The sequence below is a fragment of the Anomaloglossus baeobatrachus genome, chromosome 9 (assembly GCF_048569485.1).
Source record: "Anomaloglossus baeobatrachus isolate aAnoBae1 chromosome 9, aAnoBae1.hap1, whole genome shotgun sequence".
Taxonomy (NCBI): domain Eukaryota; kingdom Metazoa; phylum Chordata; class Amphibia; order Anura; family Aromobatidae; genus Anomaloglossus; species Anomaloglossus baeobatrachus.
This window is the reverse complement of record NC_134361.1, coordinates 165,133,703-165,150,324: the sequence shown is the minus strand read 5'-3', so window position 1 is coordinate 165,150,324 and position 16,622 is coordinate 165,133,703. Positions and strand designations below refer to the sequence as shown.

Sequence of the window (16,622 nt, the reverse complement as noted above, 5' to 3'; positions counted from 1 at the left end):
TGTCCAAGAGCAAGCAAACTATTCCTCCAGGAGAGGGCGCCAACAGACTACTAAAGAGATCATCATTACTCAAAGAAAACCCCAAAAACCAATGCATGATAGGAATAAACAGGTAACTTTCTTTGGAGTGGAAGCGGAGAGATCGCACCAGATGCCAATTCTAGATCTTATCACACCTGTGGTCACTGCAGCAGCAGGTGAATCCACTTTGTCCAAAAGGGATCTATTCCATTCAATTGCAAATGATCTAGATAAGACAGAGAACTGCAGCACGGGACATAGCCGAGTTGGTCAGGTTGAGTGGTGATGAGTTTGCTATTTGGATGAATAAAGAAAGTCAAAAGTGTGAAAGATAAAAAACAAAAGGAGGAAGTGTGAAAAGTGAATGGGCCAAATTGAGGTGCATATGAAGACGTATGCTTTCTTCCAATTCATTAAACCGGGCTAATATGAATCAGGTGAATTGAGTTCTGCTTTTGGAAACTGGGTTAAGAAGGGGTGCACCGGTCCTGGAGGTACTGCAATACCAGGTCAATGCGTGGAGTGGACAGAGCAAGCTCTTTTTCCATCTCCCTGTTCTAAAAATCCATTTAATATATGGTCCCCAGATAGGGGACGTATCAGATATTAAACTGATAAGAACAGATTTTTGATTTAATGAAGCTTTCCAAAGCACCGCAAAAAATGCATGACCGAAGTCACACCAAAAACAGTGCAAAGGCTAGGATTCGTGTGGACCCCTCCGTGAGGAGAGGGTCCCCAAAAATCAACCCCGTCGCTCCGAGCCAGAAGGCCACAGCAAGGGTCAGGGATCTTCGGTGCTCCCCCAAGCCGAAGCCTGGTTGAGCCTTGTCGTTGCTCCCAGCGTCCACCCAGGCATCTTACCCAAGTGGAGTAGAGAGCTACTAGTTGTTGGTTTCGCAGCCGAAACTGCCCGGACCGTCAACCGGTGTTGGTTTCTCAGCCCAAGGCTAACCGGACCTCCAACCGGGTGTTGGTTTCTCAGCCGAAGCTGACCCGGACCTCCAACCGGGTGTTGGTTTCTCAGCCGAAGCTGACCCGGACCTCCAACCGGGTGTTGGTTTCTCAGCCGAAGCTGACCCGGACCTCCAACCGGGTGTTGGTTTCTCAGCCCAAAGCTGAACGGACCTCCGACCATGATTATAAAAATTTCCCTTCCTAGCCAGAAGGCCGGGATAGAGCAATATGCTCAGAAAGTATGAAAGGGCAAGGTACGGTGTGCTACAGAGCCCAAGGCTTGCCGGGGTCCAAAGCCAGCAAGCTCAGACTCACTCCAGGGTCGTCAATCCTGGGGCACATTGCACCATAGCCCCCACACTTACTCAGTCTAATAGCCTCGATCCTGGTAGGGCCATGGTTTCCTCTAGATGGATATACTATCCTCCCAAAGTACTAACAAGCGCAACCTTCCAGTGTGCATTGCATCATTGTACTAAGGTGGCCGGAGCCTTAAACCACCTTTTCGAACGATACTACACTTGATCTTAGCCAAAAGGCCGAGAAGCGATAACCAGAATTGGTTTGGGCCTCGAGTGGCACCCTGGCCTATGCCGGACACATCTTAGGGAGAGAGAGCGAGAGGGAGACAAACCCACGCCTACAGAAGACATTTTGTCACCCAAGCCAACCCTTGAAAAGGCTGCTTTGCAGAGCAAAAACAAGAAGAATGGTGCGTTTTGCAGCCGCCGCCCCCCACTGCAATGAATCTGAATAACTCCTCCTTTAGGGCGCAAGCAACTCCCCTCCCCCTTGCAGTCTTTCCAATTCACGATACAAAAAGACGGACAGGACAGGTTGCCTGACTTTCCGTCACTGCCACCCTTTGCCATCCTTACCCGTAGAAAGCCCTTTCATCATCCCCAAACCCTAATCTTTTCCCTTTCCTTCCCAGCCCCCAAACCCTGCCCTCTGTACCCTTCTCACCACCCGCATCCCTTCTCCTGTCATCCCCCTACCACCCGGGAAAAAAAGAGCTTGCCCCCTCCTTACACTAGCCCACCCTCCCACCCAAAGAACAACTTCTGCTGCGCAGCTTGTTTTCTAGGCAGCAGCGCTATTGTGATGTCAGCGGGGGCATTGTGACAAGCCGCCAGTGTTCCGTCTCTTCATGTTGTGCACAGTTCAAACGGAAAATACATCAACAGGCAGACTACAGAAAAACTTACTATCAAAGGTTAGAGGGGGGCTTTCTCAGAGGGCTTTTTACAGTTTTTCTATTCCCAATTAGCCGTTTAAGTGTACTTATTGAAAGTAGTAATTCTTTCATAGGCCGCCCTTTCTTAGTATTTGACGTTCCTTATATTGCGGTATGAGGCTTTGCAGCAGGTTGCAAACATTCATCACCCATGACTGTCCCCAATTGAGCTCAGAAGCTCAATGTCTATCATGACCTCTCTTTTAGAATGTCCAAGAGCAAGCAAACTATTCCTCCAGGAGAGGGCGCCAACAGACTACTAAAGAGATCATCATTACTCAAAGAAAACCCCAAAAACCAATGCATGATAGGAATAAACAGGTAACTTTCTTTGGAGTGGAAGCGGAGAGATCGCACCAGATGCCAATTCTAGATCTTATCACACCTGTGGTCACTGCAGCAGCAGGTGAATCCACTTTGTCCAAAAGGGATCTATTCCATTCAATTGCAAATGATCTAGATAAGACAGAGAACTGCAGCACGGGACATAGCCGAGTTGGTCAGGTTGAGTGGTGATGAGTTTGCTATTTGGATGAATAAAGAAAGTCAAAAGTGTGAAAGATAAAAAACAAAAGGAGGAAGTGTGAAAAGTGAATTGGCCAAATTGAGGTGCATATGAAGACGTATGCTTTCTTCCAATTCATTAAACCGGGCTAATATGAATCAGGTGAATTGAGTTCTGCTTTTGGAAACTGGGTTAAGAAGGGGTGCACCGGTCCTGGAGGTACTGCAATACCAGGTCAATGCGTGGAGTGGACAGAGCAAGCTCTTTTTCCATCTCCCTGTTCTAAAAATCCATTTAATATATGGTCCCCAGATAGGGGACGTATCAGATATTAAACTGATAAGAACAGATGAGATTTCATCCGCAAATTTCAGAAAACGGTCATCGGCCACCACACAAAAGCGCAGTGCCGCAGGTGATCGCCTCCCGAGCCCAGGAACCACCAGCCATAAGGGGACGTAAGCACCAAAAGGCGCAACAATCCCCGAGGCCGGCGGTTGTGCAAGCCCGGGCCCCTCCCAGCCAAGACCAAGGCAAACCCAATGAAGGGACTACACTTGATCTTAGCCAAAAGGCCGAGAAGCGATAACCAGAATTGGTTTGGGCCTCGAGTGGCACCCTGGCCTATGCCGGACACATCTTAGGGAGAGAGAGCGAGAGGGAGACAAACCCACGCCTACAGAAGACATTTTGTCACCCAAGCCAACCCTTGAAAAGGCTGCTTTGCAGAGCAAAAACAAGAAGAATGGTGCGTTTTGCAGCCGCCGCCCCCCACTGCAATGAATCTGAATAACTCCTCCTTTAGGGCGCAAGCAACTCCCCTCCCCCTTGCAGTCTTTCCAATTCACGATACAAAAAGACGGACAGGACAGGTTGCCTGACTTTCCGTCACTGCCACCCTTTGCCATCCTTACCCGTAGAAAGCCCTTTCATCATCCCCAAACCCTAATCTTTTCCCTTTCCTTCCCAGCCCCCAAACCCTGCCCTCTGTACCCTTCTCACCACCCGCATCCCTTCTCCTGTCATCCCCCTACCACCCGGGAAAAAAAGAGCTTGCCCCCTCCTTACACTAGCCCACCCTCCCACCCAAAGAACAACTTCTGCTGCGCAGCTTGTTTTCTAGGCAGCAGCGCTATTGTGATGTCAGCGGGGGCATTGTGACAAGCCGCCAGTGTTCCGTCTCTTCATGTTGTGCACAGTTCAAACGGAAAATACATCAACAGGCAGACTACAGAAAAACTTACTATCAAAGGTTAGAGGGGGGCTTTCTCAGAGGGCTTTTTACAGTTTTTCTATTCCCAATTAGCCGTTTAAGTGTACTTATTGAAAGTAGTAATTCTTTCATAGGCCGCCCTTTCTTAGTATTTGACGTTCCTTATATTGCGGTATGAGGCTTTGCAGCAGGTTGCAAACATTCATCACCCATGACTGTCCCCAATTGAGCTCAGAAGCTCAATGTCTATCATGACCTCTCTTTTAGAATGTCCAAGAGCAAGCAAACTATTCCTCCAGGAGAGGGCGCCAACAGACTACTAAAGAGATCATCATTACTCAAAGAAAACCCCAAAAACCAATGCATGATAGGAATAAACAGGTAACTTTCTTTGGAGTGGAAGCGGAGAGATCGCACCAGATGCCAATTCTAGATCTTATCACACCTGTGGTCACTGCAGCAGCAGGTGAATCCACTTTGTCCAAAAGGGATCTATTCCATTCAATTGCAAATGATCTAGATAAGACAGAGAACTGCAGCACGGGACATAGCCGAGTTGGTCAGGTTGAGTGGTGATGAGTTTGCTATTTGGATGAATAAAGAAAGTCAAAAGTGTGAAAGATAAAAAACAAAAGGAGGAAGTGTGAAAAGTGAATGGGCCAAATTGAGGTGCATATGAAGACGTATGCTTTCTTCCAATTCATTAAACCGGGCTAATATGAATCAGGTGAATTGAGTTCTGCTTTTGGAAACTGGGTTAAGAAGGGGTGCACCGGTCCTGGAGGTACTGCAATACCAGGTCAATGCGTGGAGTGGACAGAGCAAGCTCTTTTTCCATCTCCCTGTTCTAAAAATCCATTTAATATATGGTCCCCAGATAGGGGACGTATCAGATATTAAACTGATAAGAACAGATACTACACTTGATCTTAGCCAAAAGGCCGAGAAGCGATAACCAGAATTGGTTTGGGCCTCGAGTGGCACCCTGGCCTATGCCGGACACATCTTAGGGAGAGAGAGCGAGAGGGAGACAAACCCACGCCTACAGAAGACATTTTGTCACCCAAGCCAACCCTTGAAAAGGCTGCTTTGCAGAGCAAAAACAAGAAGAATGGTGCGTTTTGCAGCCGCCGCCCCCCACTGCAATGAATCTGAATAACTCCTCCTTTAGGGCGCAAGCAACTCCCCTCCCCCTTGCAGTCTTTCCAATTCACGATACAAAAAGACGGACAGGACAGGTTGCCTGACTTTCCGTCACTGCCACCCTTTGCCATCCTTACCCGTAGAAAGCCCTTTCATCATCCCCAAACCCTAATCTTTTCCCTTTCCTTCCCAGCCCCCAAACCCTGCCCTCTGTACCCTTCTCACCACCCGCATCCCTTCTCCTGTCATCCCCCTACCACCCGGGAAAAAAAGAGCTTGCCCCCTCCTTACACTAGCCCACCCTCCCACCCAAAGAACAACTTCTGCTGCGCAGCTTGTTTTCTAGGCAGCAGCGCTATTGTGATGTCAGCGGGGGCATTGTGACAAGCCGCCAGTGTTCCGTCTCTTCATGTTGTGCACAGTTCAAACGGAAAATACATCAACAGGCAGACTACAGAAAAACTTACTATCAAAGGTTAGAGGGGGGCTTTCTCAGAGGGCTTTTTACAGTTTTTCTATTCCCAATTAGCCGTTTAAGTGTACTTATTGAAAGTAGTAATTCTTTCATAGGCCGCCCTTTCTTAGTATTTGACGTTCCTTATATTGCGGTATGAGGCTTTGCAGCAGGTTGCAAACATTCATCACCCATGACTGTCCCCAATTGAGCTCAGAAGCTCAATGTCTATCATGACCTCTCTTTTAGAATGTCCAAGAGCAAGCAAACTATTCCTCCAGGAGAGGGCGCCAACAGACTACTAAAGAGATCATCATTACTCAAAGAAAACCCCAAAAACCAATGCATGATAGGAATAAACAGGTAACTTTCTTTGGAGTGGAAGCGGAGAGATCGCACCAGATGCCAATTCTAGATCTTATCACACCTGTGGTCACTGCAGCAGCAGGTGAATCCACTTTGTCCAAAAGGGATCTATTCCATTCAATTGCAAATGATCTAGATAAGACAGAGAACTGCAGCACGGGACATAGCCGAGTTGGTCAGGTTGAGTGGTGATGAGTTTGCTATTTGGATGAATAAAGAAAGTCAAAAGTGTGAAAGATAAAAAACAAAAGGAGGAAGTGTGAAAAGTGAATGGGCCAAATTGAGGTGCATATGAAGACGTATGCTTTCTTCCAATTCATTAAACCGGGCTAATATGAATCAGGTGAATTGAGTTCTGCTTTTGGAAACTGGGTTAAGAAGGGGTGCACCGGTCCTGGAGGTACTGCAATACCAGGTCAATGCGTGGAGTGGACAGAGCAAGCTCTTTTTCCATCTCCCTGTTCTAAAAATCCATTTAATATATGGTCCCCAGATAGGGGACGTATCAGATATTAAACTGATAAGAACAGATACTACACTTGATCTTAGCCAAAAGGCCGAGAAGCGATAACCAGAATTGGTTTGGGCCTCGAGTGGCACCCTGGCCTATGCCGGACACATCTTAGGGAGAGAGAGCGAGAGGGAGACAAACCCACGCCTACAGAAGACATTTTGTCACCCAAGCCAACCCTTGAAAAGGCTGCTTTGCAGAGCAAAAACAAGAAGAATGGTGCGTTTTGCAGCCGCCGCCCCCCACTGCAATGAATCTGAATAACTCCTCCTTTAGGGCGCAAGCAACTCCCCTCCCCCTTGCAGTCTTTCCAATTCACGATACAAAAAGACGGACAGGACAGGTTGCCTGACTTTCCGTCACTGCCACCCTTTGCCATCCTTACCCGTAGAAAGCCCTTTCATCATCCCCAAACCCTAATCTTTTCCCTTTCCTTCCCAGCCCCCAAACCCTGCCCTCTGTACCCTTCTCACCACCCGCATCCCTTCTCCTGTCATCCCCCTACCACCCGGGAAAAAAAGAGCTTGCCCCCTCCTTACACTAGCCCACCCTCCCACCCAAAGAACAACTTCTGCTGCGCAGCTTGTTTTCTAGGCAGCAGCGCTATTGTGATGTCAGCGGGGGCATTGTGACAAGCCGCCAGTGTTCCGTCTCTTCATGTTGTGCACAGTTCAAACGGAAAATACATCAACAGGCAGACTACAGAAAAACTTACTATCAAAGGTTAGAGGGGGGCTTTCTCAGAGGGCTTTTTACAGTTTTTCTATTCCCAATTAGCCGTTTAAGTGTACTTATTGAAAGTAGTAATTCTTTCATAGGCCGCCCTTTCTTAGTATTTGACGTTCCTTATATTGCGGTATGAGGCTTTGCAGCAGGTTGCAAACATTCATCACCCATGACTGTCCCCAATTGAGCTCAGAAGCTCAATGTCTATCATGACCTCTCTTTTAGAATGTCCAAGAGCAAGCAAACTATTCCTCCAGGAGAGGGCGCCAACAGACTACTAAAGAGATCATCATTACTCAAAGAAAACCCCAAAAACCAATGCATGATAGGAATAAACAGGTAACTTTCTTTGGAGTGGAAGCGGAGAGATCGCACCAGATGCCAATTCTAGATCTTATCACACCTGTGGTCACTGCAGCAGCAGGTGAATCCACTTTGTCCAAAAGGGATCTATTCCATTCAATTGCAAATGATCTAGATAAGACAGAGAACTGCAGCACGGGACATAGCCGAGTTGGTCAGGTTGAGTGGTGATGAGTTTGCTATTTGGATGAATAAAGAAAGTCAAAAGTGTGAAAGATAAAAAACAAAAGGAGGAAGTGTGAAAAGTGAATGGGCCAAATTGAGGTGCATATGAAGACGTATGCTTTCTTCCAATTCATTAAACCGGGCTAATATGAATCAGGTGAATTGAGTTCTGCTTTTGGAAACTGGGTTAAGAAGGGGTGCACCGGTCCTGGAGGTACTGCAATACCAGGTCAATGCGTGGAGTGGACAGAGCAAGCTCTTTTTCCATCTCCCTGTTCTAAAAATCCATTTAATATATGGTCCCCAGATAGGGGACGTATCAGATATTAAACTGATAAGAACAGATACTACACTTGATCTTAGCCAAAAGGCCGAGAAGCGATAACCAGAATTGGTTTGGGCCTCGAGTGGCACCCTGGCCTATGCCGGACACATCTTAGGGAGAGAGAGCGAGAGGGAGACAAACCCACGCCTACAGAAGACATTTTGTCACCCAAGCCAACCCTTGAAAAGGCTGCTTTGCAGAGCAAAAACAAGAAGAATGGTGCGTTTTGCAGCCGCCGCCCCCCACTGCAATGAATCTGAATAACTCCTCCTTTAGGGCGCAAGCAACTCCCCTCCCCCTTGCAGTCTTTCCAATTCACGATACAAAAAGACGGACAGGACAGGTTGCCTGACTTTCCGTCACTGCCACCCTTTGCCATCCTTACCCGTAGAAAGCCCTTTCATCATCCCCAAACCCTAATCTTTTCCCTTTCCTTCCCAGCCCCCAAACCCTGCCCTCTGTACCCTTCTCACCACCCGCATCCCTTCTCCTGTCATCCCCCTACCACCCGGGAAAAAAAGAGCTTGCCCCCTCCTTACACTATCCCACCCTCCCACCCAAAGAACAACTTCTGCTGCGCAGCTTGTTTTCTAGGCAGCAGCGCTATTGTGATGTCAGCGGGGGCATTGTGACAAGCCGCCAGTGTTCCGTCTCTTCATGTTGTGCACAGTTCAAACGGAAAATACATCAACAGGCAGACTACAGAAAAACTTACTATCAAAGGTTAGAGGGGGGCTTTCTCAGAGGGCTTTTTACAGTTTTTCTATTCCCAATTAGCCGTTTAAGTGTACTTATTGAAAGTAGTAATTCTTTCATAGGCCGCCCTTTCTTAGTATTTGACGTTCCTTATATTGCGGTATGAGGCTTTGCAGCAGGTTGCAAACATTCATCACCCATGACTGTCCCCAATTGAGCTCAGAAGCTCAATGTCTATCATGACCTCTCTTTTAGAATGTCCAAGAGCAAGCAAACTATTCCTCCAGGAGAGGGCGCCAACAGACTACTAAAGAGATCATCATTACTCAAAGAAAACCCCAAAAACCAATGCATGATAGGAATAAACAGGTAACTTTCTTTGGAGTGGAAGCGGAGAGATCGCACCAGATGCCAATTCTAGATCTTATCACACCTGTGGTCACTGCAGCAGCAGGTGAATCCACTTTGTCCAAAAGGGATCTATTCCATTCAATTGCAAATGATCTAGATAAGACAGAGAACTGCAGCACGGGACATAGCCGAGTTGGTCAGGTTGAGTGGTGATGAGTTTGCTATTTGGATGAATAAAGAAAGTCAAAAGTGTGAAAGATAAAAAACAAAAGGAGGAAGTGTGAAAAGTGAATGGGCCAAATTGAGGTGCATATGAAGACGTATGCTTTCTTCCAATTCATTAAACCGGGCTAATATGAATCAGGTGAATTGAGTTCTGCTTTTGGAAACTGGGTTAAGAAGGGGTGCACCGGTCCTGGAGGTACTGCAATACCAGGTCAATGCGTGGAGTGGACAGAGCAAGCTCTTTTTCCATCTCCCTGTTCTAAAAATCCATTTAATATATGGTCCCCAGATAGGGGACGTATCAGATATTAAACTGATAAGAACAGATTTTTGATTTAATGAAGCTTTCCAAAGCACCGCAAAAAATGCATGACCGAAGTCACACCAAAAACAGTGCAAAGGCTAGGATTCGTGTGGACCCCTCCGTGAGGAGAGGGTCCCCAAAAATCAACCCCGTCGCTCCGAGCCAGAAGGCCACAGCAAGGGTCAGGGATCTTCGGTGCTCCCCCAAGCCGAAGCCTGGTTGAGCCTTGTCGTTGCTCCCAGCGTCCACCCAGGCATCTTACCCAAGTGGAGTAGAGAGCTACTAGTTGTTGGTTTCGCAGCCGAAACTGCCCGGACCGTCAACCGGTGTTGGTTTCTCAGCCCAAGGCTAACAGGACCTCCAACCGGGTGTTGGTTTCTCAGCCGAAGCTGACCCGGACCTCCAACCGGGTGTTGGTTTCTCAGCCGAAGCTGACCCGGACCTCCAACCGGGTGTTGGTTTCTCAGCCGAAGCTGACCCGGACCTCCAACCGGGTGTTGGTTTCTCAGCCCAAAGCTGAACGGACCTCCGACCATGATTATAAAAATTTCCCTTCCTAGCCAGAAGGCCGGGATAGAGCAATATGCTCAGAAAGTATGAAAGGGCAAGGTACGGTGTGCTACAGAGCCCAAGGCTTGCCGGGGTCCAAAGCCAGCAAGCTCAGACTCACTCCAGGGTCGTCAATCCTGGGGCACATTGCACCATAGCCCCCACACTTACTCAGTCTAATAGCCTCGATCCTGGTAGGGCCATGGTTTCCTCTAGATGGATATACTATCCTCCCAAAGTACTAACAAGCGCAACCTTCCAGTGTGCATTGCATCATTGTACTAAGGTGGCCGGAGCCTTAAACCACCTTTTCGAACGATACTACACTTGATCTTAGCCAAAAGGCCGAGAAGCGATAACCAGAATTGGTTTGGGCCTCGAGTGGCACCCTGGCCTATGCCGGACACATCTTAGGGAGAGAGAGCGAGAGGGAGACAAACCCACGCCTACAGAAGACATTTTGTCACCCAAGCCAACCCTTGAAAAGGCTGCTTTGCAGAGCAAAAACAAGAAGAATGGTGCGTTTTGCAGCCGCCGCCCCCCACTGCAATGAATCTGAATAACTCCTCCTTTAGGGCGCAAGCAACTCCCCTCCCCCTTGCAGTCTTTCCAATTCACGATACAAAAAGACGGACAGGACAGGTTGCCTGACTTTCCGTCACTGCCACCCTTTGCCATCCTTACCCGTAGAAAGCCCTTTCATCATCCCCAAACCCTAATCTTTTCCCTTTCCTTCCCAGCCCCCAAACCCTGCCCTCTGTACCCTTCTCACCACCCGCATCCCTTCTCCTGTCATCCCCCTACCACCCGGGAAAAAAAGAGCTTGCCCCCTCCTTACACTAGCCCACCCTCCCACCCAAAGAACAACTTCTGCTGCGCAGCTTGTTTTCTAGGCAGCAGCGCTATTGTGATGTCAGCGGGGGCATTGTGACAAGCCGCCAGTGTTCCGTCTCTTCATGTTGTGCACAGTTCAAACGGAAAATACATCAACAGGCAGACTACAGAAAAACTTACTATCAAAGGTTAGAGGGGGGCTTTCTCAGAGGGCTTTTTACAGTTTTTCTATTCCCAATTAGCCGTTTAAGTGTACTTATTGAAAGTAGTAATTCTTTCATAGGCCGCCCTTTCTTAGTATTTGACGTTCCTTATATTGCGGTATGAGGCTTTGCAGCAGGTTGCAAACATTCATCACCCATGACTGTCCCCAATTGAGCTCAGAAGCTCAATGTCTATCATGACCTCTCTTTTAGAATGTCCAAGAGCAAGCAAACTATTCCTCCAGGAGAGGGCGCCAACAGACTACTAAAGAGATCATCATTACTCAAAGAAAACCCCAAAAACCAATGCATGATAGGAATAAACAGGTAACTTTCTTTGGAGTGGAAGCGGAGAGATCGCACCAGATGCCAATTCTAGATCTTATCACACCTGTGGTCACTGCAGCAGCAGGTGAATCCACTTTGTCCAAAAGGGATCTATTCCATTCAATTGCAAATGATCTAGATAAGACAGAGAACTGCAGCACGGGACATAGCCGAGTTGGTCAGGTTGAGTGGTGATGAGTTTGCTATTTGGATGAATAAAGAAAGTCAAAAGTGTGAAAGATAAAAAACAAAAGGAGGAAGTGTGAAAAGTGAATTGGCCAAATTGAGGTGCATATGAAGACGTATGCTTTCTTCCAATTCATTAAACCGGGCTAATATGAATCAGGTGAATTGAGTTCTGCTTTTGGAAACTGGGTTAAGAAGGGGTGCACCGGTCCTGGAGGTACTGCAATACCAGGTCAATGCGTGGAGTGGACAGAGCAAGCTCTTTTTCCATCTCCCTGTTCTAAAAATCCATTTAATATATGGTCCCCAGATAGGGGACGTATCAGATATTAAACTGATAAGAACAGATGAGATTTCATCCGCAAATTTCAGAAAACGGTCATCGGCCACCACACAAAAGCGCAGTGCCGCAGGTGATCGCCTCCCGAGCCCAGGAACCACCAGCCATAAGGGGACGTAAGCACCAAAAGGCGCAACAATCCCCGAGGCCGGCGGTTGTGCAAGCCCGGGCCCCTCCCAGCCAAGACCAAGGCAAACCCAATGAAGGGACTACACTTGATCTTAGCCAAAAGGCCGAGAAGCGATAACCAGAATTGGTTTGGGCCTCGAGTGGCACCCTGGCCTATGCCGGACACATCTTAGGGAGAGAGAGCGAGAGGGAGACAAACCCACGCCTACAGAAGACATTTTGTCACCCAAGCCAACCCTTGAAAAGGCTGCTTTGCAGAGCAAAAACAAGAAGAATGGTGCGTTTTGCAGCCGCCGCCCCCCACTGCAATGAATCTGAATAACTCCTCCTTTAGGGCGCAAGCAACTCCCCTCCCCCTTGCAGTCTTTCCAATTCACGATACAAAAAGACGGACAGGACAGGTTGCCTGACTTTCCGTCACTGCCACCCTTTGCCATCCTTACCCGTAGAAAGCCCTTTCATCATCCCCAAACCCTAATCTTTTCCCTTTCCTTCCCAGCCCCCAAACCCTGCCCTCTGTACCCTTCTCACCACCCGCATCCCTTCTCCTGTCATCCCCCTACCACCCGGGAAAAAAAGAGCTTGCCCCCTCCTTACACTAGCCCACCCTCCCACCCAAAGAACAACTTCTGCTGCGCAGCTTGTTTTCTAGGCAGCAGCGCTATTGTGATGTCAGCGGGGGCATTGTGACAAGCCGCCAGTGTTCCGTCTCTTCATGTTGTGCACAGTTCAAACGGAAAATACATCAACAGGCAGACTACAGAAAAACTTACTATCAAAGGTTAGAGGGGGGCTTTCTCAGAGGGCTTTTTACAGTTTTTCTATTCCCAATTAGCCGTTTAAGTGTACTTATTGAAAGTAGTAATTCTTTCATAGGCCGCCCTTTCTTAGTATTTGACGTTCCTTATATTGCGGTATGAGGCTTTGCAGCAGGTTGCAAACATTCATCACCCATGACTGTCCCCAATTGAGCTCAGAAGCTCAATGTCTATCATGACCTCTCTTTTAGAATGTCCAAGAGCAAGCAAACTATTCCTCCAGGAGAGGGCGCCAACAGACTACTAAAGAGATCATCATTACTCAAAGAAAACCCCAAAAACCAATGCATGATAGGAATAAACAGGTAACTTTCTTTGGAGTGGAAGCGGAGAGATCGCACCAGATGCCAATTCTAGATCTTATCACACCTGTGGTCACTGCAGCAGCAGGTGAATCCACTTTGTCCAAAAGGGATCTATTCCATTCAATTGCAAATGATCTAGATAAGACAGAGAACTGCAGCACGGGACATAGCCGAGTTGGTCAGGTTGAGTGGTGATGAGTTTGCTATTTGGATGAATAAAGAAAGTCAAAAGTGTGAAAGATAAAAAACAAAAGGAGGAAGTGTGAAAAGTGAATGGGCCAAATTGAGGTGCATATGAAGACGTATGCTTTCTTCCAATTCATTAAACCGGGCTAATATGAATCAGGTGAATTGAGTTCTGCTTTTGGAAACTGGGTTAAGAAGGGGTGCACCGGTCCTGGAGGTACTGCAATACCAGGTCAATGCGTGGAGTGGACAGAGCAAGCTCTTTTTCCATCTCCCTGTTCTAAAAATCCATTTAATATATGGTCCCCAGATAGGGGACGTATCAGATATTAAACTGATAAGAACAGATACTACACTTGATCTTAGCCAAAAGGCCGAGAAGCGATAACCAGAATTGGTTTGGGCCTCGAGTGGCACCCTGGCCTATGCCGGACACATCTTAGGGAGAGAGAGCGAGAGGGAGACAAACCCACGCCTACAGAAGACATTTTGTCACCCAAGCCAACCCTTGAAAAGGCTGCTTTGCAGAGCAAAAACAAGAAGAATGGTGCGTTTTGCAGCCGCCGCCCCCCACTGCAATGAATCTGAATAACTCCTCCTTTAGGGCGCAAGCAACTCCCCTCCCCCTTGCAGTCTTTCCAATTCACGATACAAAAAGACGGACAGGACAGGTTGCCTGACTTTCCGTCACTGCCACCCTTTGCCATCCTTACCCGTAGAAAGCCCTTTCATCATCCCCAAACCCTAATCTTTTCCCTTTCCTTCCCAGCCCCCAAACCCTGCCCTCTGTACCCTTCTCACCACCCGCATCCCTTCTCCTGTCATCCCCCTACCACCCGGGAAAAAAAGAGCTTGCCCCCTCCTTACACTAGCCCACCCTCCCACCCAAAGAACAACTTCTGCTGCGCAGCTTGTTTTCTAGGCAGCAGCGCTATTGTGATGTCAGCGGGGGCATTGTGACAAGCCGCCAGTGTTCCGTCTCTTCATGTTGTGCACAGTTCAAACGGAAAATACATCAACAGGCAGACTACAGAAAAACTTACTATCAAAGGTTAGAGGGGGGCTTTCTCAGAGGGCTTTTTACAGTTTTTCTATTCCCAATTAGCCGTTTAAGTGTACTTATTGAAAGTAGTAATTCTTTCATAGGCCGCCCTTTCTTAGTATTTGACGTTCCTTATATTGCGGTATGAGGCTTTGCAGCAGGTTGCAAACATTCATCACCCATGACTGTCCCCAATTGAGCTCAGAAGCTCAATGTCTATCATGACCTCTCTTTTAGAATGTCCAAGAGCAAGCAAACTATTCCTCCAGGAGAGGGCGCCAACAGACTACTAAAGAGATCATCATTACTCAAAGAAAACCCCAAAAACCAATGCATGATAGGAATAAACAGGTAACTTTCTTTGGAGTGGAAGCGGAGAGATCGCACCAGATGCCAATTCTAGATCTTATCACACCTGTGGTCACTGCAGCAGCAGGTGAATCCACTTTGTCCAAAAGGGATCTATTCCATTCAATTGCAAATGATCTAGATAAGACAGAGAACTGCAGCACGGGACATAGCCGAGTTGGTCAGGTTGAGTGGTGATGAGTTTGCTATTTGGATGAATAAAGAAAGTCAAAAGTGTGAAAGATAAAAAACAAAAGGAGGAAGTGTGAAAAGTGAATGGGCCAAATTGAGGTGCATATGAAGACGTATGCTTTCTTCCAATTCATTAAACCGGGCTAATATGAATCAGGTGAATTGAGTTCTGCTTTTGGAAACTGGGTTAAGAAGGGGTGCACCGGTCCTGGAGGTACTGCAATACCAGGTCAATGCGTGGAGTGGACAGAGCAAGCTCTTTTTCCATCTCCCTGTTCTAAAAATCCATTTAATATATGGTCCCCAGATAGGGGACGTATCAGATATTAAACTGATAAGAACAGATACTACACTTGATCTTAGCCAAAAGGCCGAGAAGCGATAACCAGAATTGGTTTGGGCCTCGAGTGGCACCCTGGCCTATGCCGGACACATCTTAGGGAGAGAGAGCGAGAGGGAGACAAACCCACGCCTACAGAAGACATTTTGTCACCCAAGCCAACCCTTGAAAAGGCTGCTTTGCAGAGCAAAAACAAGAAGAATGGTGCGTTTTGCAGCCGCCGCCCCCCACTGCAATGAATCTGAATAACTCCTCCTTTAGGGCGCAAGCAACTCCCCTCCCCCTTGCAGTCTTTCCAATTCACGATACAAAAAGACGGACAGGACAGGTTGCCTGACTTTCCGTCACTGCCACCCTTTGCCATCCTTACCCGTAGAAAGCCCTTTCATCATCCCCAAACCCTAATCTTTTCCCTTTCCTTCCCAGCCCCCAAACCCTGCCCTCTGTACCCTTCTCACCACCCGCATCCCTTCTCCTGTCATCCCCCTACCACCCGGGAAAAAAAGAGCTTGCCCCCTCCTTACACTAGCCCACCCTCCCACCCAAAGAACAACTTCTGCTGCGCAGCTTGTTTTCTAGGCAGCAGCGCTATTGTGATGTCAGCGGGGGCATTGTGACAAGCCGCCAGTGTTCCGTCTCTTCATGTTGTGCACAGTTCAAACGGAAAATACATCAACAGGCAGACTACAGAAAAACTTACTATCAAAGGTTAGAGGGGGGCTTTCTCAGAGGGCTTTTTACAGTTTTTCTATTCCCAATTAGCCGTTTAAGTGTACTTATTGAAAGTAGTAATTCTTTCATAGGCCGCCCTTTCTTAGTATTTGACGTTCCTTATATTGCGGTATGAGGCTTTGCAGCAGGTTGCAAACATTCATCACCCATGACTGTCCCCAATTGAGCTCAGAAGCTCAATGTCTATCATGACCTCTCTTTTAGAATGTCCAAGAGCAAGCAAACTATTCCTCCAGGAGAGGGCGCCAACAGACTACTAAAGAGATCATCATTACTCAAAGAAAACCCCAAAAACCAATGCATGATAGGAATAAACAGGTAACTTTCTTTGGAGTGGAAGCGGAGAGATCGCACCAGATGCCAATTCTAGATCTTATCACACCTGTGGTCACTGCAGCAGCAGGTGAATCCACTTTGTCCAAAAGGGATCTATTCCATTCAATTGCAAATGATCTAGATAAGACAGAGAACTGCAGCACGGGACATAGCCGAGTTGGTCAGGTTGAGTGGTGATGAGTTTGCTATTTGG

The 16,622-nt window shown here is 47.6% G+C and overlaps 9 non-coding genes and 2 pseudogenes across 9 annotated transcripts; all 11 read right to left on the bottom strand.

Annotated features, from left to right (window-relative positions):
- Nucleotides 1–493: 493 nt before the first annotated feature.
- Nucleotides 494–686, bottom strand: LOC142253113 (U2 spliceosomal RNA). The gene has a single exon (XR_012726433.1). It is a non-coding gene; the product is annotated as a U2 spliceosomal RNA (small nuclear RNA).
- Nucleotides 687–1,387: 701 nt separating this feature from the next.
- On the bottom strand, nucleotides 1,388–1,529 carry LOC142253729 (U2 spliceosomal RNA; annotated as a pseudogene).
- A 1,388-nt stretch (nucleotides 1,530–2,917) lies between these two features.
- On the bottom strand, nucleotides 2,918–3,102 carry LOC142253331 (U2 spliceosomal RNA). The gene has a single exon (XR_012726631.1). It is a non-coding gene; the product is annotated as a U2 spliceosomal RNA (small nuclear RNA).
- Nucleotides 3,103–4,695: 1,593 nt separating this feature from the next.
- On the bottom strand, nucleotides 4,696–4,886 carry LOC142252712 (U2 spliceosomal RNA). The gene has a single exon (XR_012726081.1). It is a non-coding gene; the product is annotated as a U2 spliceosomal RNA (small nuclear RNA).
- Nucleotides 4,887–6,274: 1,388 nt separating this feature from the next.
- On the bottom strand, nucleotides 6,275–6,465 carry LOC142252711 (U2 spliceosomal RNA). Its single transcript, XR_012726080.1, has one exon. It is a non-coding gene; the product is annotated as a U2 spliceosomal RNA (small nuclear RNA).
- A 1,388-nt stretch (nucleotides 6,466–7,853) lies between these two features.
- On the bottom strand, nucleotides 7,854–8,044 carry LOC142252710 (U2 spliceosomal RNA). Its single transcript, XR_012726079.1, has one exon. It is a non-coding gene; the product is annotated as a U2 spliceosomal RNA (small nuclear RNA).
- Nucleotides 8,045–9,432: 1,388 nt separating this feature from the next.
- On the bottom strand, nucleotides 9,433–9,625 carry LOC142253112 (U2 spliceosomal RNA). The gene has a single exon (XR_012726432.1). It is a non-coding gene; the product is annotated as a U2 spliceosomal RNA (small nuclear RNA).
- Nucleotides 9,626–10,326: 701 nt separating this feature from the next.
- Nucleotides 10,327–10,468, bottom strand: LOC142253728 (U2 spliceosomal RNA; annotated as a pseudogene).
- A 1,388-nt stretch (nucleotides 10,469–11,856) lies between these two features.
- On the bottom strand, nucleotides 11,857–12,041 carry LOC142253330 (U2 spliceosomal RNA). The gene has a single exon (XR_012726630.1). It is a non-coding gene; the product is annotated as a U2 spliceosomal RNA (small nuclear RNA).
- A 1,593-nt stretch (nucleotides 12,042–13,634) lies between these two features.
- On the bottom strand, nucleotides 13,635–13,825 carry LOC142252709 (U2 spliceosomal RNA). Its single transcript, XR_012726078.1, has one exon. It is a non-coding gene; the product is annotated as a U2 spliceosomal RNA (small nuclear RNA).
- A 1,388-nt stretch (nucleotides 13,826–15,213) lies between these two features.
- LOC142252708 (U2 spliceosomal RNA) lies at nucleotides 15,214–15,404 on the bottom strand. Its single transcript, XR_012726077.1, has one exon. It is a non-coding gene; the product is annotated as a U2 spliceosomal RNA (small nuclear RNA).
- Nucleotides 15,405–16,622: the final 1,218 nt, after the last annotated feature.